Source organism: Drosophila subpulchrella, chromosome X, assembly GCF_014743375.2.
Source record: "Drosophila subpulchrella strain 33 F10 #4 breed RU33 chromosome X, RU_Dsub_v1.1 Primary Assembly, whole genome shotgun sequence".
Classification (NCBI taxonomy): Eukaryota; Metazoa; Arthropoda; class Insecta; order Diptera; family Drosophilidae; genus Drosophila; species Drosophila subpulchrella.
Window position 1 is genome coordinate 25,591,873 of NC_050613.1, and position 22,982 is coordinate 25,614,854.

General features: G+C 36.9%; 1 protein-coding gene across 3 annotated transcripts in view; it reads right to left on the minus strand.

The window, feature by feature from the left end:
- Nucleotides 1-22,982, minus strand: part of LOC119555987 (low-density lipoprotein receptor-related protein 2) — a 164,323-nt gene that overhangs the window by 138,909 nt on the left and 2,432 nt on the right. The window contains exon 1 of one of the 3 annotated variants that reach the window (XM_037867717.1): nucleotides 20,815-20,948. The exons of the other annotated variants lie outside the window; for them this stretch is intronic. The gene's annotated coding sequence lies outside the window, so the exon portion shown is untranslated. Of the gene's footprint in view, nucleotides 1-20,814; nucleotides 20,949-22,982 lie in introns of those variants that run through there. 3 annotated transcript variants of the gene reach the window in all.

A 22,982-nucleotide genomic window follows, 5' to 3' on the forward strand; every position in this document is an offset into this window, starting at 1 on the left:
AGAAATTCTTCTTTCTTCTGCTCATTCGTTTTTCTAGATGTTGTGACGACTTTTGCTGTTTCATTCTTCGGCTTTTCCCCGTTCTTCTGTCTTCTGTTTTCGGTCTTCTGTCTTGTGTCTTCTGTCTTCTGTCTTATATCTCGTGTCTCTCTGGGTTTCTGTTATTTGGGTTAAATATCGGAGTGAAAACTGTGTTAATGGGTGAAGTTTATATATATCTGCATAAAGCCATACATATGTGTGTAAGCGGCCCGCAATTTTCTAGCTGCGTTTGCATTTGGTCAACCGTGTTTTTTGGTCAACGTTGCAGAAAATAAGAGCGGAAGAATTAGTTGGAACTAAAACAGAAAAAATAGGCAAGTCATATAGGGAAAATTTATACATTAAAGCAAGAAGTTAAAATGGAATATTAAATAAAATACTTCAGTTAGAAAAAAAAAACAATTGCCTGCCGTTCAGAATTTTCCTGATAACATTCAGGTAATTCAGCTTGAATGAAAAAGGGGAAGCACCCAAAATAAATCTAATTCCTTGGCTCCATTTACACAGTGCTGCATAAAAGTTATGCAACGGCAACATAAATCAATTGCCCTCGTCATTTTCATTTATTTATTACGATGTTTTTTTTGTTGGCCATCTGGAGGGGGGTTCCCCCAGCCTTAACCACTACCTTCGCTTAACCCCTGTTAGCCCCCCTTCCCACCCTTAACCCCTTTACACCACATCGCCTCACCTGCGCGACGACAATGGTAAATATTTTTATTGTATTTCCTTGGTGTTTGTGCTGAGCTCTTTTTCCAGGCACCCCGATTTCGAATCCCCGATCCCGATCCCTTTGCCGCCGCTTTTCGGCTTCGATTTCAATTTTCGGGCCCAAGGGCAGATTGGCAAAAAGGACTCACGAGGGGGGTTTGGGGGGGGGGGGGGGGGGGGGGGGGGGTTTCGGCCAGGAATCCCTTTTGCCACTTTTGGACATTGCCATTTTTCGCTTGCCACACACAAGCAGTTATATATCCAACTGATATTTATATGCTTCTCTATAAACAGTAGGGTATGCAGGACTTTTTGTTGGAAAGTGTTCTTAAGAAAAGGGGGTTTTATAATAATATCTATAATAATAATATCTTTAATATTAATATCTATAATAATAATATCTATATAATAATATCTATAATACAATATATACATATATGATATGATATATTCAATCCCATATCTAAATCTTATATAAATGTTAAATTTGGTCTATTTCAATTTATAACCAATATAGGTATAACATTATAGTTTTGGATTTCTTATCAACCAATGTATAATATATCTCAACATAATGATCCCAGTTCCTCAGTTTTCTTCTTACATTTTGGTTTTCTCATGATACCATATCAACTGTTAAAGGGTACTTCAATGGTCTTAAATCAATCTCCCTGCTATCCTACGTATTTGTGCTGTCTGTTTCCGGGTGTTTTACTTTCTTTTGGCCGTACAAACACCAAAATTCTTCGAATAGACTCCGCATTTAACTCTCCTTTGAGCCCTGGCCAACGAAAAGCGAAAAATTCGTAACAGAAATCGAAGATTTCCTCTGTTCTTATTTTTTCCCCTTTTTTTTGCTGGTGGGGAGAGGGTAAAGGGGATAAGTTGGTGAGACGATGGAAAACCTTTCGGGGCTTTTCGACACGATTATCCCTTTTCTGTGCACTCAATTTGTTGGTGAAAACGCTGGGGTGTGGGGAATCCGTTGAGGTGCTTATGCCCTTTGAACTTTTGCCCACTGACTGACTGACTGACTGACTGACTGACTGACTGACTGTGTGAATGACTGAATGAGTGAGTGAGTGAGTGACAGCACATCGCTGGTGCCTGGCATTAAATGGCTTTCCAGCCTTAAGCTATAGAGTTTCGCTTTTGTTTTCACACGGCATCGGTATCGGTATCGGTATCGTCGCTATATACACCATATAACCCCCATATGTGATGTCTCGCCATAAATTAAATACCCAACGAATAATAGATCCGAAGCCCTCGAGGGCCAAAGAGAGAGTCCGAGCAGTGAACCACATCGAAATCCGTAGTCCATCGTTCGAAATCCACAGACCACACTCCAAAATCCAAAACCCAAAGCCATTAATCACAATCGGCAATCGGTTAAAGGAGCCAAATCATGCCGAACAGCAAGCAGATTAGTGCCAATAATAATAATAATGGGAATAATAGCTCAACTGTCATTTAAAGATTTATTTATCCAAAAAAAAAAAAAGAAAATGGAAAACCATGAACTTCTAAATGGGGCGTGGGTGGCTTCCCATAGTTTTCCCATTTTCCGTTTGGTCTTCTTTTCAAAAACTGAAGCGGAAATTTACGCACCAACTAGCATAATTAATGTCCAAATAGAATGGCAAAATGACAAAAAGATTGTTGGGGGGAGATTTTGGGAGAGGAGTGCTTAATTACAGTGCAAGAAAAAGCGCGATTGGGAATTTGTAATAAATAAAAATATATATTTCTTAAACATTTTCTCAGCAAATATGGCAAAGTTTTATTAAAATAAAATTCTCTTTATAAAACTAAGATTGGCTGCTAAAAAATCCTTTTATAAGGTGAAATGTCCCAAAAAGTAAGTAGGGTATAAATTCTACCAATTTCGAAAATTCATTGACTTTCTGTTTTTAAAAATATTTTAAAACGGAATTCTAGTTTAAAATACATTTTTAATGCTACAACTATCCCTAAGTTTTATAAAAATAAAAATACCAAAATATTTTTGAAGAACTCAGTCTGTTTAATGGAAAACCCTGAAATAGGGCTAAGGATCTTAAAAAGTAATAAATACTTTGAAAACCCTACCATTTTCGGCCAGTGTAGCCCTAGACAAAGGTCAATTTCGACCTCTCCGCTTTTTTCTTTTTTTTTTTTTAAAGGAAGTTGCAATGATGCGGGCCTTCAGAGACTATACTGATGGAAAATCGAGGGAGAGGCAGCGGAAGGCAGCGACGAACTGCATCCGGAAAAATTAGTGAGCGGAAAATGGGAAAAATCTGCGCTCAAAGTGAAAGCCATAGTCGTAGCCGTGGCAGTGGCCAAACCCAATAGATAGGCGCACTGCAGTCGAGAGTGATGGAATGAAATGGACTTGACTTGACTCAACTTGACTGGCGACTCGACTTCGGGGCGAGATGAGATGCGTTGCGATGAGATGACTTGACTTGACAGCCGGCCCAGCTGAAGTGTCGAATGTTGTTGTGCATTTTCCTGATTTTCGCAGCTCTTGTTGTTGTTGCTGTTGCTGTTGCTGTTCTTGCCACTGCTGGCTTTTCTCGAGGTGCGACACAGCCGACACACCCCGAAAAATTCCAATGAAGATAGACAGAAGCCGCCAGAAGCCAAGGCGGAAATATGCTACAGTGAAGTCTGCAAAAAATGGAAAAAAAATCAACAGCAAAAAAAAAAAAAAGAAAATGAAGAGGAAAACCCTAACTAAAAAGGAGGAGCAGTTACAGTTCCAGCCAGCTGCGCCCAATTTCAATTTCAACTTCACCACCGCCCCTCTTTGCCAGCAAAATAACAATTTTCAATAATAAAAATGTTGCAGAAAAAACGGTGGCAAAGGGGAGCCAACTGATTGAATCGGGGGAAAGGGCTCCAGGGAGCCCTATATATATAGATATATGTATATATACAATATCAAGGAGGAGAGATGACGATCTATTGCTCAGCTGACCATGGATGGCATCCAAAGTCAAGTCAATCTATAAACAAAAAAAAAAGCTGGGGCAAAGAAGTCCACTGAAGATGTGAGTTTATATCTAATAGTTGTCATGCGGTGATAGGGGAAAAGTTTTTTTGGGCAAAGCAAATAGTGGGGCAAACAAGCTTAGAAGTACCCAAATTTATATGTTTATTAACATTGTATTTATTTTAATTTAAATAGCCTTTTTTCATACATCAATATATTTTTCTAATTATTTTCTGTTTGGAACTAAATAAATAAGTATTATAGTAACTGTTGTATTACTATAGTAAATAAGAATGATCACAGAAAATATTTTTGGTAATTTGACTTATTTAAATACTATTAAATTTTATTTAAAACGTGATTTTGGGTTAGAATTATTTCTCTCTCTATAAGAAAAATTACAACTTCAACCCGAAGGAACTCATTTTCATAAAATATCAAAATTATAGGTACCTACTTTTGTTTAAGTTCGATAAATAATTATTACATTTTTAAAAATTTTAATTTCTGCTGTACTTATTTCTCTCTTCATAAGAAAAATATCAAATTTAAAAGTACTTGCTTTTAAGTAATTCTTCATAAATCAGGCACATAAGGAAACATATACAGTTCCTTATAACTCAACATAAAAATCGCCAGTTAGATAAGGCATATCTGTTCTCATTTTTGAGACTTCTTGATAAAATATTTTTAATTCATTATAATTTCATAAGGGAATTTTATCGTTAACTTTGGGACCAACGCATTATGCATTATCATACTTTGATATCAATTATTGAATGAAACATATGAAGTTGAGAGCTTTTTGTAAGAAGTGTAACATAACTTGTTCTGAAACCACTTATTGAATTGCCGACGATAAATCATAATTGAAGAGGCACTTAAGCGAAAGTTTCGCACTTCACAAATAAATTAAAATGGATGCATTACTTAAACGAAAATATCTCGAATTAAATACCATATTTTAGTTATTGAAAAATAAGATTCTATCCACGGTTTCCAGAGTCTCGGGGTCACAGAATCATTTCGATTCGACAAACAAACTTGTCGAGGGGCATTATTTTTTCCTGCGATTGGTTTGCCAATTGTTTGCCCATTTTTGTTTGGCAACATTGAACTTGAATGGGTTGGCCTCAGTAGTGCGTCGAATATCGAATTGATAGACACAACACACATATATTTTTACACCAAAATCCAATCAAAATTTTCGTTGGCAAAACAATAAGTGGACATTGGTCACTCCACCTCCCAGTGGGAAAACCAGAATCTAGAAAACCAAATCAAATCCATTAGAATGCCATGTAAACGATTTGAAAAATGCGTGCAAATGCAATTAGATTGTTGTGCTTTTTGTGTTTTGCTGTTGCTATTTTCTGGCCACCTAATGCGATTTGATGGCCGCACATTTTCGCGGGGCTCGGCCACGCCCCCAAAAATAAATGCCTCGTACTGTGAAATCCACATACAATTAATCACGGCTTGGCGCTCCTCGGCACAAACATAAAAATACCAAAAAAAAAAAATAAAGAGACATTGGAAACAATTTGCCCTCCACATGTTTCGATTGAAATATATATCCAGATGTTCAGAGTCCGACTCGGCAAATGTTCAGGCACTCGTAAGTTATTTCCCCCGATAACGGAATACTCTGTACGCCTTTCGGTCATCCAATACCTTTGATTACACTTATGGCGAAAAATAATACGGTCTGATATCAATTTCTCGAGTAAGTCACAAATAACTGGATCGTATCACATTGCAAAGGAAGATTTCCGCAAAACGTGCTGAAAATATCTTTATTTATGGTGAGTCACTAGTGGGACTTTATTTTTATAAAAAAAGTAAGTCCGAAATTAGTTCGTACGTATAATATTACATTTAAATAATCTCTTTTAAATATCCAGTAAAATAAATGGCAGAGCATTTCGTTGACCAAGAGCACACTCGAAATGAAGGCAATAAAAGCAATTTATAAAATCGTCACATGATCGCAGATCATTTTTGTTTGTTTACGATTGCATTTGTATTTTTTTTATAATTCTTTCCTTCTATTTTTTTTCGGTTTAAGATATTTCCTTTGGTTTCTACCTGCGAGTGTCAATTTTGCATATTTACTCACTTATTTATCTCAATGCATTTACCATTTATGTATCGAAATGTGTATATGAAGGCGGCTCCCCAATAAAATTCATCGGCAAATGACCAAAAACCGAAATAAACATGAACAATATTCGTGTTAATTTTATAATTTCCAGTCACGTTCGGTTATTTGCTTTGTCTTTTGCACATTTTGCGACTTCCAATGGCCCCGAAAAAGAAGGAAATCTGGGGAGTAAGGAGCGGGGTGGTGGAGGGATTGGGATTGGCTCGCTTCCGATGGGAATTGATATAATTAGCCCCCGAGCTTAACCCATTTTGGCGGTTTCTTAACGAAAACAAAGCGCATCTGCCGGCCACTTGGAAATCACGTGGGTTTCGCCAGACGCTTTCACACTTTTGAATCACGTGGACTGAATGAAAACATTTTATTAAGAAAAAACCATTATAAATAAAGCTAAATATTTGTGGGTAGCTTAATTAGATAAATAGATTGGTGTATACCAAAATGTACGTTAATGGGATTGAATATTTTACCCTCATATCATGGTTGTCACATGTTAGTGACCCCTATGAACTCTAAAACATTCATATTAATTACAATATATTTAGAATTTTAGATTTAATTTAAATTGGATTTAATTTAAAACGCAAAAAAAATAAAATACTTCAATCTATGCTAATATAAATTTTGCTATTCTTCTATAAATAAGACTGAAACATTGCATTTAGCTTAGTAAGCTAAACATATTGGTGTATACCAAAATGTACGTCTATGGTGGCAAATATTTCACCCCCATATCATGATTGTCATCCGTAAAACCCATGACCGCCATGAACTTTAAATTACAGATAAATATATTTCATGCGAAAACGCTCGGGGGCTTCTAATCCCCCTCTTAACCCCTTCTTAGCCCCCATTTGCTGGGCTCACACATGCAAGCATAAAGATTTTCTGCGAAATGCAAAATGGGAAGCCGTAGAAAATGATTGCAGGCCAACTGCATCGATAATTATTTTAATAGATCACCCTCAAACGCTCTCTCTCTCTGTTTTTATGTTTTCCTACCTGTTGCCCAGTTAGCCGGGCTTTTAGTTTTCTTTTGCCCTCGCGGGCTAATGTGAGGTTTCGGTTTACATACGCTGGCGCACTTCGTAATTTTCAACTATTTTCCATTTCCCTTATTTTCCCTGGCCAAACACACACACAGCTTAGAAAATCTCTGTCGGAATAACCGCACAACCAAAAAAAAAGAAAAAATAAAAATACACAAAGAGAAAAACCAACAGCGAAGGAGACGATGAAGGCGAATGCGAAGACGACAAAAGGGTCATTCACATTGCGGTGTGCGTGGCCCCCCCTTTTTCAGGCCGGGCCAAAAAGAGGGGGTGGGGCTTTGGACGGGTTGTGGGCAGAGTACCCAGTAGTAGGAGGGGGGTTTTTAGGGGGGTTTTCGAGGGGGTACAGTAGCGGATATCGGGCTGGCTTCAAAGCAACAGGCGAGACAAACAGCAACAATGCGGCCGAGACAAGTATCTGTATCTGCGACCACGTTTGTTTTCTGCGCTATCTTTTGAATACATTAGCGACTCTGGCTCTGAAAACTCAGAGACAAACCAAAACCAAAACCAAAACCAAAACCAAAAACCAAACCAAAACCAAACAACAAACAACAATATAATAGCCACTATTTCTTTTTGTAATTTTCTTAAAACCAAACATGTGCGAAAAGATGTTCGATGGCCGGCTGAAATGGCGAATTGTGTAATGAAAGCTCGTCAAGCAAATCACTTCAGATGCAGATACGCTCAAATGGCCTTACAAAGTCGGAGATACTCTTTGAGATTGTTCGGGGAAAAGTCCATGTAATTGGATCTTTTTCGGTTTTTAAGTCACCGTAAAATTGGATCGAGTTGGATGCAAAGTTTTAACCCCTATATCATTATAATAAACACTTAAACACTCAAACCAGATCATTTTAATCGAAATATTCAAGCCATCAGCAGTTTTAAAAGTACTTTTATAATAATAGTAATAAAATCCCAATTTTAGTCAATACGAAAGAAAAATACTATAATATTTTATAGATAGGTAGATAGATATATAGGTTTAGATATAGAAATGTAGATTTACTTCCTGGCAAAAAATTCATAGCTTTAATACCATTTGATTATGTTAAGCAGTAACTATATTGAAATCATTATCATTATAAGATTCTTATTAAATAGCCATACAATAACACGGCTAATTTGTTTAAGCCATAGCTTTGTTCTTCCTCTTGTATAATTTTTTGCCCCATTCTTTTTGGCATTTGTAATTGTGGCCAGCGCATCTAAGTATCCGAGTATCTTAGTATCCAAGTTTTTGGGTATCTGCCGCCTGACGCTCATGTATCCGTGCGGTCGTCGCTTTCTTTTTTCGGACAGTTTAATGAACACAGGAAACGGAAATCGTTTTGTAAGTGTCTGTGTTTCTGTCTGCCAAATGAGTTAGGAAGAGAGGAAAAATACACAGAGACAGCGAAAGAGAGAGGCCATGAGCAAATTCAAACATTTTCCATAATTCACGTCTCAAAAATTCCACTCATATATGTACATAACCATTTTTATGAGAAAAGTTTTGGGCTAAAGCCAGAAAAAAAAGACCGCCGGGCCAGAGTTTATCTTCCGTTTGATTTTCCACTTGCTTTGCTTTCGTTGTTCATTAATTAATTGCATTTGATTTTGCATTTGATTTGAATAAAAAATAAGTTTGAAAACTATTTGAAGCATCATAAAAAAAAGTTGGGCTTGCCAGCCACTTTATTCTATCTGTATATATATATTTTTTTTAATATTTTTTTCTATAGTTTGCGAGACCGCGAGCGTTTACCGTGCATACTAACTGACTATTAATGCGAGCAGCAGCAACAGAAGGAGCAGCTTTTGGCCCAGAGGCAACACGAAAAAGTTTCAACTCCATATGGATCCCAGAAAGAAGCAGCAGCAGCAGCAGCAGCAACAGCAACAGCAGCAACAGCAACTCCAGCAGCAACATCAGTGCAAACAACATCAACAGCAGCAGCAAAAACGCAATTAGCAGCAGTAACAACGAAAGCAACACTTACAACAGCAACATGCAACAGCAAGAGCAACAACTACTGAACTACTGCAACAGCAGCAACACGACCAACAACAACAGCAACATATGTGCACAAGAGCAACATCAACAGCTTGAGATGAAAGCGGCAAGTGGAATCCAATTTATAAAATCATAAAACTATGCCCAACAAGTGGAAAATCAAGGAAATCCTGCAGTTATAGCGTAAGTAAAGCTGCAAGAAAGAGAAACTTGAAAATATTATTTTCACTGTATTCAATTATGAAGTTTAAGTAAGAAAATACATTTAAGAAGGCACTATTTTAGTTACCTTTATTGCTTCTAAAAAAAAAGAAAAAAACATTTGCAGAAACAAAGAAAAAGCGGTAATAAAATGGAAACCATAGCAAAGCCGAAACGAAAACAGGCAACCGAAAAGAGAGGTAAATTTAAAATGTTTGCCTTTAGGCCATAAACAAGAAACAATTGTTTTTAGCAAATGTAGGGAGAGTTGAAAAAAAGGGGAAATATACCACATCGAGAAAAACTAAGGAATTTGGTAAAAAAAAATAGATCAGCCTACAACAAACACAATTTAATAGAAAAGTTTAAAAAAAATCCAAATTAAAATTTTGGAAATACAATGTTCCAATTTTCCAATTATATGACATTAAACTTAATCACTTAGGTTTTTAAATAAAATATTTTTCGGGGATCCTATAAAGATATACAAAACTATTTAATATGAAATATAGGTTATTATGGCCTTTATTTAATAGCAATAATATAAAAGTTACAAAAAAAAATCGTAACTACAAATTTTGAAATACTATGTTCCAATTTTCAAAATGTTATATGACATGAAACTTAATCACTTATGTTTTAAAATAATATATTTTTGGGGGATCCTTATTAGGATATACAAAACGATTTAATATCAAACTTGTATAGGTTATTGTTACCTTAGTATTAAACTTTTTGAAATACAGTGTTCCAGCTTTCAAAATATTATATGACATTAAACTTAATCACCTATGTTTTTAAATAATATATTTTTCGGGGATCCTATAAAGATATACAAAACTATTCAATATGAAATATAGGTTATTATGGCCTTTATTTAATAGCAATATTATAAAAGTTAAAAAAAAAATCGAAACTAAAAATTTTGAAATACAATGTTTCAATTTTCAAAATATCATATGACATAAGACTTAATCACTTATGTTTTAAAATAATATTTTTTTGGGGGATCCCTTTTAGGATATACAAAACCATTTAATATGAAACTTGTATAGGTTATTATGACCCCAATTTAATAACAACTATTGGTTATATTTTCCCTCAGTGTTTTTAGTTTGCCGCTAACTCCTCTATCTTTTTCCGTTTCTTTGCTTTTTGTTGTTGCTATAATTTAGCTACCTACGTTTGTTGTTGATGAGGATGCTGCCAGCAGCAACAACAACAACAACAATAACAACAACAACAATAGTAATAAAAACAAAACAACGAGACAACAACAAGAACAACACTAAAACGAAGGGAGAGCAACGTTGACGGGCTCCCAAGCCCATTAAAACTGAACGTAAACCAAAAAATTAGGTTGCCACCAGACACAAACACACAGATACCCAGTCACACACAGATACTCAAATACCCACACATGGCAAACTTTGAGTCACTTGAAAATTTTTGGATGCCAGACAACAACAAGAATAATAACAGAGAGAGAGAGAGAGAGAGCTGAACAATAATGGGAGATCGGGAGGATGAAGATGAGGATGAGATTGAGAATGGGGAGTAGTGGGTGTAGTTAGGTACAGGGTTCGAGTACGGGACCCGCACCTTTTTTGCCATATCTCTTGCATAGCCGAAAATAATGAGCATACAAAATTTATGAAACACATGCACACCACGGCGAAAAGTTGGATGTGGATGTGAAGGAGATGTATTCAGATATGGCGAGAGTTTTGGTTGACTACATAGGGAGAAATGGGGAAAAACATACATACCTTTGTCATAAGGTTTTTCTAAAAATATCTAGGTACCCGCATGGATCAAAGATCGAAATCGAAATTATCGAAACCTGCTACTACCTATTATCAAATGGTTTTGTTAAAAATACTAAGGTACTTCCAATAATCATAAATAAGTTGAATAGATTTTTAATATTCAGTACTTACTTCGAAATCATCAAAAATATCTTATAGTGTATAACATTTTAGGCATTAGATTTAATAAGTTCATTAAACCGTTTACAAGATCCTAAAATGTTCTTGAAAAACATTTTGCCTAGTTAGTTATCAACTGAGATAAGATTGTAACTTAGTGCTATTTATACATATTATTTAAAAAGCTTAGGCTTTCAGACTTCTGTTCTTAAAATATAAAGACATTAAATAAAGTATTAGCACTGAGACATTGATGTTTTTTTATAATATTAGAAAAATGCTCCTAAAGGATTTCTCTTTTTTAGGGAATCGAAATTGATAGCCTTGATACGAAATTCTGTTATCATATTATTATATTCAGTACCTATTATTAGGTAATTTAGTCATTTTCTTTCCAAGTAGATAAATCTTAATTATGCCCCTTTCTCCGAGTGCATCTTTGAGGCATTGCACATGGTCTGGCATTTGAAACGTTTCTAGTTTCGGTTTTGGCCAGATACAATTGCAGATGCAGCAGAGGAAGATGGGACCCGGAATGAGGATGATGACTGCGATGATGATGGTGGAGTGCCCCTTAGATCCCGCTACAGAACCCCAGAGCTCCCCCCCTCGTAACCCCGCCCCTGTCCATCAGTGTCCAAACTGCGAACGCGTATTCATAATGAGACTCCAATCTGACGGTTGTTATACCCTCTTTGGCCCCCGTGGAAGTCCGCCCCCCTTCCCCGCACACCACCTATGCCCGCCACACAATGCTCAGATAAATTGCTAGAAGTAGCTACTAATTTGCAGTTAGTCGTTTCGCAACAACAACAGAGACAAAATAGCACAAAACGGAGTAGTCGGCGAGCTGGGAAAAACCAGCAGAAGACGAAGGAAAACCGGCAGAGAAAATGACAGGGGGTGGTTGGCGGATTGGGGGGTTAGGGGTTCGTTCTAAAGAGAACATAAAGTAGAGTTTTCTGGCATCGCATGGCCAGCATTTTCTGCTCCATGCCGTGCGCTTTGACTGCATCTAATGACACTAATAAAGTTGCCCACTGATGATAATCTGTCTCTGGCACTCCACTACACTCCACTCCACTCGTTTCCATTCCATTCCGGCGACCATCTACACGTCCCCCAGGATTTCCAGGAGCGGATCCAGAATAGAGACAAAAACAGAAGCAGCGGGATATGACCATAAAAAATATCCGAGCACCGTGCGAAATAAGCTCGAATAATACACAAGATGCGCTTACAAAGGAAACAAATTATGCAATCTATACGACTCTATAAGTGCCCTAAAATAATTAAGATTTTAGAAACAACATCATCTTAAATGGAAGGGCTATTTAAAAAAATGGTATATCAATTCAGAAAAGATATATTTTAAGTCCATTAATAAAATATAATCTACAATGTTAATTCAAAAATAAAATCGGATACTATATCATTTATTTTAAAATTATCACCCACATTTTAGAAACAAAGTCATCTTAAATGGAAGGGTTATTTAAAAAAATGGTATATCAATTCAGAAAAGATATATTCTAAGTCCATTAATAAATATATTTATAATGGTAATTTAAAAAAAATTCGGATACTATCTAATTTATTGTAAAATGATCACCCACAGCTAATATTATTTATTCTTCTTTCCTCATTATATCTTTTTGGGAACTGGGGAACAACAAATAACATTTTTCAGATTAAAATAGATTTAAAACCTCAATTCAATAGAATGTGCCACAGAAAATATATGTAAAAACCGAAACGAAATTTAAATAAAATGTCAGGTTCGATTTTTTCTAACACAAATCGTACTTCTTATCCATCCTAAGTTTTGATTGATTCCCTTTTCTACCCCAAGGACATTTTAAGATTACATACTAATCGCACTCAGTCTGAGGAAACCTTCAATGGGGCCCAGCAAAGTGCTCAGGAGAACTGAAAACCTGCAAATTGATTGATCCCTAGATATGCAAAAATAAGCTCTACCTAGCACTCTACAAATAACTGGCAAAAAAAGTGGGAGTACAACAAAGTTAAGCTGCTTGCAGCACTCAATTCAAAGCAGCTTTTTGCGCCATTGCAAGTCGGGCCAATAAATCTGCTCACCTTATCGCAGGTGACTCCACTGTCTGCCACACCCGATCAGGTATATATATTTAATATATATATATAGGGTTTGTTTGGCTGAATTTTTGGGGGGTTGCCGCAGAACAATTTCAAGGTGCAGTGACTGTAACAAATATCTTCATTTAACTTCCTTCTTCTTTTTTGTATCTCTTTTTATTTTATTTTTTGGTTGGCTTTCTTCGAGGGGGGGGGGAACATCTGGAGGTCCTGCAGCTGTTCGAGGTCCTGGGCCACCGTTATTTACATTTTATGGCACAACATTTTTTAGCCCGACGACCAACTGAAGCTGATGGCTAATTTAAGTTTGCTTTATTCTCCGGTCCCGGCTTTCTTGTTTAGGCAAATATTTATGATCGACTTTTATTTGGCACTCGGGGCAAGGTCACCGCCTCGTTTTCAGTTTACCAGCTCTCCAGAATTCGCCTCAACATCTCAGCTTCTTTTGCCTTTCTGGCTTTTGACATTTTGGTTGCGTTTTCGGGGTTTTCGGGGCTTTTCGGATGTTTCTGGGGGGGGTTTTCGGGGCCTTTCGCCCCAGCAAGTTTGCCAAAAGTTCATTGTGGTTAGTTGGCTCTTCGCTTCGCCTCGATGTTGCACACACAAATTTGTTGCCATTGTTGCTGCGCTCTGGTATCTGGTATCAGCCACAGTTGTGATTATGTCTATAAGTTTTGCCAGCACTATTTTGAGTACCCATCAGCAGCAGAGAATGGGGGCGTATTGTGCCACAAACAGTCACCAAATGTGGCTAATGAGTGTAGTGCCCATTTGCTAAATAAGACCTCTTTATATGACATATAGTTGTGTTTGAAATGGCCGTTAGAAGGTGGAAAATGAATAATATTTAATACTTATATCCCAACATAAATGCCCATACAATTTTGTATAATTAAGCAATTCTATAAACTATATTGGGTTTATAAATACAGTATATTAGAACCTTATATATAGAGTATATCTTTTAAAAAATGTATAACGGTCGGTTTGCAATTTCACATATTTTTATAATTCTCATAAAAAATATTTGTCAACTCTTAAAGATCCCTATATGTATATACAGTATGTCTCAAACCAATTTCGAAAACCTTTGACTCACATATTAAAACATTACAAATACCTATCAGTTTACAATTTTCTATATTCTTACAATACTTTCAATTTTAATAAACTCACGTTTACAATATTTAAAACTGAAAACGTGTCTCAAAGCAACTGAGAACTTGACCTTAAATAATATCTCTAAATACCAGGTAAGTAATATTCGATTATTGAACCCTACGTTTTATTTTTTATGTCAGGGGGGACCCAAAAGCGTTGCAAACGGTGAAACTTTTTAGTTAACCAACTTTTTCGGTACGACATTTCTGTCCCAGTCTGTTTTGGAATGTTACTTTCTGCTTTTCGGTACTTTTAATTTGTGTGTAAACCGATGCAAACCAATATTTGAACTTTTGCCATGGCTCTGAGCACTGAAAGCGAACCAAAACGAACCCAAATGTCAGCTCATTCATTAACTTGCGCAAAGGTTTTGCGAGTCTCGACTCGTCTTCCCTGCTCGTTTTCATTATTCCATCGGACAGTAATTCAAATCCAAATGGCAGGCCACCATAGTTCACTTCTGTCTGTCTCTCTCCCCCGAAAACACGTCCATATAGTAGTGCCGTCCGACCGAAAAATATATTCAATTACAAGCGAGATAAAGGGTTGGGTTTTGCAGCTCGAAAAGTTTGTGACATCGAAAATGTGCTAACAAGGCAGGGGTTCTAATTAATATCAGTTGGGGGGGGGGGAGTTCTAGAGTTGCATCGATAGATCCGATAACAGGTGACAATGCAACTGTCGCCATCGCTTATGGGTTCGCGATTTAAACAAGGTCGATTGCGTCAACTTCCGTTGGCAGTGGGCCCAAAAATATTTATTTCGATTTATGTCACTAGCGGTAAATTTATTGCACCCAAATATAATTATCGATTTCGATAAATTAAATGCGACATTGTATGTTTTAATTATCGATTAACTATTTATTTAACAATAACTATAAATGAGATCCCCTTCTATATCTGATTCTATATATTGACCCATGATTTCCATTGAGTTCAAGTTAAACATAACCAATAGTTGATTGACAGATTACATTAACCCAATAACAATGCCATTGAGTTATCGAAAAACAAATGATAGCATATTGGTAATCAAACCGATCTTAAGTCTATTGACTAATTAAGCTGACTTGAAAAATGCTACTGAAATCTCTCAGCTACCAGATCGCATTAGTCATCTTTTGAAAACTGAAAGCCTCTGATAATGATATCATTATTGACTTTGTTCGACAAAAACAATACAATCTATTGATCTCTGGGGAAGATCTTGACTTTGACACATCAAAGACTACAAATTTCTTTATATTTTTGGATCTCCGAGAGAGCGAGAAAACGTTTGGGAGATGGGAGAAAATAATTATACCCAAATTATCATTGCCATTAGAAGTATTCGGCCCATCTTCGCTGGCCGCCAACAATTAAAGCCACTGCGAAATGAAATAAAATTAGCATAAGCCATTCACATGACTTTGGCCGGTGACTCGAAGCTGCTTTTTTCTTTATAAACCTTTTTTTTTTGCAAGAGAATCACAAATAAGAATAACAACAACCGCCAAAGCCACGTATCCACTACAGATGCTCAACAACTTTAGCAACATTTCAAGATTTCTAATTTTTATTTGCCTCGCCGCAGTCGTTGGTGTTGTTTCTAATTAAGTTTGCTGTAGTGGATTTTTTCTCTCAGCCTTAGATATATATATATATATACGTTTTTTACTTTGAAGCCTCGATACCTGTTTTGCGGAACCTGGGCACCCCGCGAAATCCCCATTGGCGGCGAAGAGGGGAAAAACTGGAATAATTCTGGGCTCGGGGGAATTTCTACTCGAACATCTATAACTATATACGACGCATATGCTGTTCGACTGTGTCCACACATTATTTGCAAATTGTGGCTTTAAATAATTAGCAAATAAATTATCTGTATAGAATGGAGTATTCCTGGAAAACAATCTGACGAATGCTTCACGTGAGTATCTAAAACATCATCACCCCGAGTGCAGTTGCTAATTAATAAAAACTTAATTATCTGCTGCCCCTGGAGTAGTTATATTATATTATTCAAACGGAACTGGCTTTGGGAAGAAAATAAATCACCGAGTCGACCCAAGTGTTGAAAGATTTAATAAATTAGCGGTACATAAATCTCATGTTTTAGTAGGGGTTTGTTTTTGATTTTTCAATATCATTTTCGGATCATTTTGAATACTAAAATGTACATAACAAAGATACTATTTATTTGTATAGATAAACCTTATTCCAAGATAATAAAATTAACGATGATATTTTTTAAAAATATTTTGGCAGTTATATTCTGATTAATTATCTTATTTTTGGCAGTTCAGGGTCGAAATGTGCAAAAACCATTGCTGGGCAAATGATATTTCCACCAATTTCGAGGTCACAAAATAAAAAACAATAACTCTCGTACCTTTCAATCAATCTTGGCAATCTTTTGAGTACTTCCTCAAAAACAAACGAGGGCTTTCTTGAAAAATTATCTACGGTGTCGGTTTGAAAATGTCTCTCACGTTTCGGCAATTTGATTTCAAATTTCTGTTGCTTATTTATTTTCCACCCAAAAGCCGGAGGGATTTCTCCTGTTCCTTGTAAAAACAAACAGAGTTATTGTTTGATTTCGATATGGCCGAACGCCTGGGCTATGATCTCATCCAGTTTCAAGGACTGGGCGAAAACCACAAGATAAATAAATGGAATAAAACACGAAACATATACGGGCGATAAATGCAATACACGAAAATCAGCACGTTCTCGTAAACTGAAATTACAGCGATGCGATGCGATGCGTTGTGCCCCGTTGATTAACCGATGGAAATCAACTGCGGAAACGGAAAGCGGCCAAAAACTTGATTAGCATTTTGGGCCCGAATCTGCGCAGATATCGGGGCGAAAGTGCTGCAATTGTAACTGCAATTAAAATGCAATTGTTCAGAAGCAAATCTGACACACCCGCACACGGGGAGCGATGCTCTAAACGTAGAGTTCCCCAGCACAATCGAGTTTGAATGGGCTCGAATCGGTGAATTTCTATTCCCAATGAAGGTTTAATTTTGTTTCTGGTCCGTATTACACGGTAAATAAAAGATCATTACATTTAAAGAAACCAATCTCTAAGGAATTATTAAAAATATAAGGCAAATCACAACTCCTGAAAACCTTTATCGCAAAAATACTAAAATAGTTTGGAAAAATACCAAAATAAATCAGGGCAAAATATAAATCTTTTAATACCAAATACCAGAATATAAGCTTGAAGATTAATGTACAAATTATAGCTCTACTAGTTAAATAACTAAATTGAAAATAACATCTAATGAGAAACAATGAGGAAATACTATTTAAAATTGTATAAGAAGTGCAAAAAAAAATTAAAACAAAATTTGTATAGTTCCAAAACAAAAAGAAAATAAAAATTAAGAGATTGCAATAAAAATCGCTGCTCTCGAATAGCGTTTAACAACTCTCTCCGTTTGAAAACAAGGCAATTTCGCAGTGTCAATCAATGCCAATTTCTAATTAAATCTAATCAATTAAGTAATGCAATCAAACACTTTGCAGCCAGGGCCAATTAACGACCGGATTTCTCCCGGTGCATTAGGCCAATGCAAACAGGACCAAAAAAAAGAGAAAAAAAAAAAAGATTGTCATGCAGATTACCTGCGCCTGCCCACCTGTCAATGGCATTTGCATATGGATTTGGGACTTTCGAGAGCGGCAGCCCCTCAATCGGCACCCCCACCGCCGATATCCTTGCGTTACCTCGAATAGTTCCACATATGTTGGTTGGCATTGCAATTTGTCAACATGACAAATACCAAAAAACTGCAGTCGAGTTGAGTTCCGGACGGACGGAAAGACAGGTGGGCATGGGAAAATCGGTTGGTAGGTTGGTGGGGGGGGGTTCCAAAGGAGACAGACAGACATCAAGTAGCGGCATCGTCTGATTGGCGAACGTTTGCTAAATGTATGCATGAAAAATGCATTAGAGCCGCCGCAGAAACAGAAGAGCAGCACCAGAAAACGGGGGTCAGGGGTCGGAATTGGGGGTATTGAGGGTATCCGGCTCGTAGGACCAAATACTACAAGTACCTAGGTGGTAAAGCGACTTTTGCAGCCCAAAAGGTACCCCTTACTTGGTATTACTAAATGCATAGTATATATTGCATTTATAAGGAGTATACCCTTTAAAAAAACCATTTAAGATATAAGAAAAGGAATTTCTATTCTATTTTTAAGGATCACCCGAATAAACCCAAATACCAAATACTACAAGTATGTACCTAGGTGGTAAAGCAACTTTTTCAGCCCAAAAAGGTACCCCTTATTTGGTATTATTTAATACATAACATAGATTGCTTTTATAAACAATATACCCTTAAAAAGAAAAGCATTTAAAATATAAGATATATTTATATTTCATTTTTAAGGATCACCCGAATATACCCCTCTTCGCACAGGGTAATACCCGAGACTATAGAGCCCAGACGACATCCTAATGATGACATGCCACATGGAACAACAAGAGGAGACGATGATGATGCTTCTGGTTCTGGTGATGCTGCAGCTCCTTCTGCTTCTTCCACTGCAGCAGCAGCATTTCAATTGCCATCAGGGTTTGCAAATGCATTAGAATCGAGCAGCCTGAGCCTCAGCCTTCCCTCAAAGGTTGGAGGTTGACGTAGGTGCTCCCCGGCCCCTAAAAAGGGGGCGTGGCTGCCATGTGAAGTGAGCGAGAAACAATTGAGTAAGTAGGTCTGTTATGGAGACCCATCTCTTTATAAGGGGTGGGCCAGATGAGCTGTCAGGTTTTGAGGACTTAGTCAGCATAGCAATGATTCAATTGGATTTCTAGGGCTTTGGCAAAAAGGGTTATTATCAATTTTGCCAATTTAATTGCATGCCTCTGATAATTAATATTCAACAAATGGGGATATGTATCTTCACTTAAAGCCTACGATGTTTCTTGGTAAAAATTCATTCGGTTCTCCCTCATCTTTCTTAATCTTTTCCACTTCAAATACATCTCCTTTTAAGATCTGAAGTTTCTTGAGACTTCAAAAAGTTCTAAGTTTAATTTAGCCAGCCATTCATCAGGCTCTAGACGGCCTGCACTGGGAGAAATTTGTTAAATCTAGAAATTGACCTTAATGCTTATACACCATGGGATAAAGGCTTAGTAAAAATTATATGTGCTATATCTAACCCAAATTAACTTTTACAGTCAAAAATAATTGCATTACTGAGTAAGTCTTTAACTTAAAGGTGTAATCTAAGTCTGAATAATTTTTAAAATTATATATTCTTTTATAAATGCTGACTATATCGGCCTTTTTTCTCCCCCTGTACCCCGCACACGTATCTTTTGTGCTTTGTTTGGGTTTTTGTGATAAGCGGGACCCGCTGAGCTTCGAAAACAGCCGCAAATTTAAACGAGATAAATGCTGCCTAATTGCACACAGAAATGAAACTAAATACGGTGGGCGGTGGTCGGTGGTAGGAATTTTCCGGGCGAAAGTCGCCGGGTGGGTGGCGAGTTTTCCAAGCAGAAGGCGAAACCGGGGTGGCACATCAAGTTATAAACGAAAGTTCTCAAACAATTTAATCAGCGGCAACAAACAACAAAAACATTTCACACACACACACACACACTGTGCAAACGAGAGGGAAGATATCAAAGACGGTATAGAAAGATGCTGGTTTCCCCTGAAAAAAAATCTTTTAAGATCTAGTTCCAAATGCATTGCCCTAGGAAAAGGACGGCGAACAAGAAAAAGGCAATGAGACGTAACGAAAGGGGAAAATCAGTAAGTTCCTGGGGGCGTTGGGGGGGGGGGGGTTCGGAAAACCCAGAGGGGGTGGGCCAAACTGAAAAGCGCAGAAAATGCAGCCCAACAACAAACGAGTTGATGAGCGTTAAGGGAATGCGACTGAAGTTGCGAGAAGAACAAAAAATAAACAAACAGGCAACCACAAATTAGAACGAATCTTAGAAAAACAACTTGAAGATACTTCTTTAGCTGCCTCTTAAATTCTAGAAAATTAGACAGAAGGCTATGTATAACGATATTTTTTTCAAAATAAATTTAAAGAAATGTGTTAAAAGAAACTGGACCATTTTAAGTGTTCTATAGGCTTATCATGATAAAGGAGAAATTCGAGTTGGCAAGTATTTAAAAGTATTTTAAAAGAAAAAAAACATATTGCATACCAAAACTCGCTGATTGAATACTTATAGAGCCCAAGTTACAGATGGTACAGAAAAATACCACAGATGGGGGTGGTTGGGGGGAATAGCTTTATTTACCGCTCGACCGGCAACTTCTTCTAGTTCACATGTCTTCGTTTGCCTAACATTTTCCAAAAGATTTTCTTTGTTGGTTTCTCACATTTTTGTGTGTGCAACGTAACACGTTTTCCAATTAAAATTACAAGAAAATTGTTTTTCTTTTTTTCTGATTTTCCGATTTTCTGGTTGTTATTGTTTTTGCTTACCTGTCACTGGCAAAATGAAGAGCGTAATCCAGAGAGAGAGAGAGAGAGCGAGAGCGAGCGAGAGAGCCGCAGAGCGCGAGAGAGAGCGAAAATCCTTGTACTAGCACTTTTCTTTCATTTCTTCTTTAATAGATCCTTTTGTTGTTGCTTTCTTGCTGCTGTTTTTTCTTGCAGGCCAAAGCAACAGGTAAAATAGAGAAAATACGGGAAAAAGCAGAACCAAAACAGAAACCAAAAACGAAACAGGCAAAAGGGCAAACACAAAAACAGAAAATAAAGAAAACACAAACTTTGGCAGCACTTGAAAAAAATTCGTACTTGTTTCTAATCTCGTTTCTCGTTTTTTACCGATTTTTTTATAAATCGATTTTTTTTTTTAGTTATTTAAATTTAATTGCGGTTGTATTTTTTGGCTGGCGGGAGCCGCGTTTTTCGAACTGCGACGGCGCGCCTTTGGAAACCAACTGAAAAACAAAAAAAAAACACACACTGAAATCGGTGAGCGAGAGAGTGGGGAAGAGAGGCCGGGTGAAAGAGAGAGGAAGAGCGGCGACGTCAGCGCGAGACACGTATGTCGTTTAAGTCTTTCGTTTTGGTCGTTCTTGTTCTTGTTGCTGCGTTGGCGCAAGCGAGAGAGAGAGAGTTGAATTTCAGGTGTGGCAACCGGCAAAATCACAAAAAAAATCGGTTTTTTTTTTCCTTCATACAAGTACGCACGAGAGTGTGAGACAGAGATGGGGCGAAACATCATTATGATCTGTCGGGAACTTAATGAGAACAGTTTTACATATGATGACTACTTGTTCTTGTTTTTGCATACCGATTTTCGGCCTATATAGCTTAGGTATATAAATCCAGGGCAAAAACTCTTTGACTTGGGCAGCCTAAGAATAGAATTCCATTAATCGGAATTGGAATAGCTAATTAGGAGAGCCAACAACTTGTTATAAGCACTTTTAACTTCTGTTTTTTTTATAAAAAAAAAAGACTATTAATCTAAGAAACCGTCAGAGTTTTAATGTATTTTTAAAAGTTTTCGAATAATTTAGTAAAATGTCCAACAGTTTCAAGTTATTTTTAATCAACATACAAATATACTAAAATTGATCAACTTTATAAATTCAAATTATATCTACTTGCATAAATTAAAAAAAATATTAAAGTTATTTAATGGTAAGGATAAACATTTTTAATTATCATATTATTTAAAAAAAAAAGAAAAGTTTAGAGTCTAATACGATGTCATAGTAATAATTTACCAGGAGATTTTCTTAATTTCCTATCAAACAAATGGCCCAAACAACTTCTTTTTATAACCCAACTTTTGAGAACTGGAAATATTTGGTTAATACCAATACCAATTTCATCTTTATTATTATCTCTGGTGGCTTGAAGATCGTGGTAGATTTGTTATAGATTTGTAATACTTTTCAAGCGCATGGCATGGATTCTTGGCTTGATTTCTTCTCCCTCTCTCTCTCTCTTGAAAATCGGGTCGCTGCTTAGTTATTCCACACAGGTGTGAGTCTGTGTGTGTAATACCTGTTTGTCCACACACACACACACTCAGAGCCACCGTCATCATCATCGTCTAAGCCAAGTTGCCTCTTTTCACCTTTCCTTTGGCCATCAAATTCCGCTCTTGCTCTCGCTCTCACCCTCTGCTCGCCCCCTCTCTTTCTGGCCCACCTTCTTCGGGCGGGAGTGGGAGGGAGAGGGCGAGTGTCGCAAGCCGAGATTCGATTCTTCTTCTTCTTGACTGCCTTTTTTGTGCTCGCTTCCTAATCCATTAACTTCTCTCTGTCTTTCTCTTTCTCTCTTCATAGCCCTCTCTCCCAGTCTTCTGCTTCTTCTTGTTCTTCTTCTATGGGTTCGTTCTGGTGATTCTTCTTCTTGCTACACCATTAAATGATGACGACGCACTCCCAGAGAAAAACCCGATCAAAAAAAATAAATCAGAATTCAAAGATTTTATTAAAATTCAATCAATCAATCGCATAAATGGCAGTTCGATCTTCGCAATGATGAATGAGCGGTATGGGATCTTGACAATATCACCCACCACTCTCTGCAGAGAGCCTTGCTTATAGAGATTTATAAACTGAATGAACCATGGGTATAAATTACTTAAAATTATTACTTTCTAATATATCAGAAACACTAAAAAC